Source organism: Poecilia formosa, unplaced genomic scaffold, assembly GCF_000485575.1.
Source record: "Poecilia formosa unplaced genomic scaffold, Poecilia_formosa-5.1.2 Scaffold455, whole genome shotgun sequence".
In the NCBI taxonomy this organism is placed as follows: Eukaryota; Metazoa; Chordata; class Actinopteri; order Cyprinodontiformes; family Poeciliidae; genus Poecilia; species Poecilia formosa.
In genome coordinates this window covers 220,775-221,384 of record NW_006800394.1, presented here as the reverse complement: position 1 = coordinate 221,384, position 610 = coordinate 220,775, and the positions used below count along the sequence as shown (strand labels likewise).

Sequence of the window (610 nt, the reverse complement as noted above, 5' to 3'; positions counted from 1 at the left end):
AAGGAGCCAGAGGAACCAGGGGAACCAAAGGAACCAGAGGAACCAGGGGAACCAGAGGAACCAGGGGAACCAAAGGAACCAGAGGAACCAGGGGAACCAGAGGAACCAGGGGAACCAGAGGAACCAGACTGTTAGTGATTCCATGAAGGAAAACAAACATCAGATCAGATCAAACCTTCCTGGATGTTGTTGCACCATAACTCATATCTTGGTTATTATTTCAGCCATAATGTGAAACTGAAAGTAAAAGGACAACATGACGTTTCTACTACTGCAGTTTGATTCTAAAGCTGATGCCTCAACCTGACGGTTGGGTTTCTGTAGTGAAGAGAAAAACTATTTCAGTTCATCACAGCTGATAAGAAAACTTAAAGATCGCTGCAAATATTTTCCCAAAACCAAAAATAAATCGTCTGCCCTAAAGTCAACAGAGACGTTGGAAATTTGGTTTAACTGGTTTGGTTCTTGGATGAACTGAGAAACTTTAGGAGAAAACCATTTTGTGAAAAACTTAGACCGTTTTCCTCCTTCGGTCCGGTCGTCCCGGTTCTACTGGAACCAGAAAATCTGCTCCACCCCCAGCTGCTGTGGCTCTGAGTCAAACCAACCT

The 610-nt window shown here is 44.1% G+C and overlaps 1 protein-coding gene and 1 long non-coding RNA gene across 8 annotated transcripts in view; one reads left to right on the top strand and one right to left on the bottom strand.

Annotated features, from left to right (window-relative positions):
- shisa6 (shisa family member 6) overlaps window positions 1-610 on the bottom strand; it is a 65,724-nt gene that overhangs the window by 14,114 nt on the left and 51,000 nt on the right. The gene's annotated exons all lie outside the window — the stretch shown is intronic.
- The window catches only part of LOC103155904 (uncharacterized), a 10,397-nt gene that overhangs the window by 5,031 nt on the left and 4,756 nt on the right, over window positions 1-610 (top strand). The window lies entirely within an intron of this gene.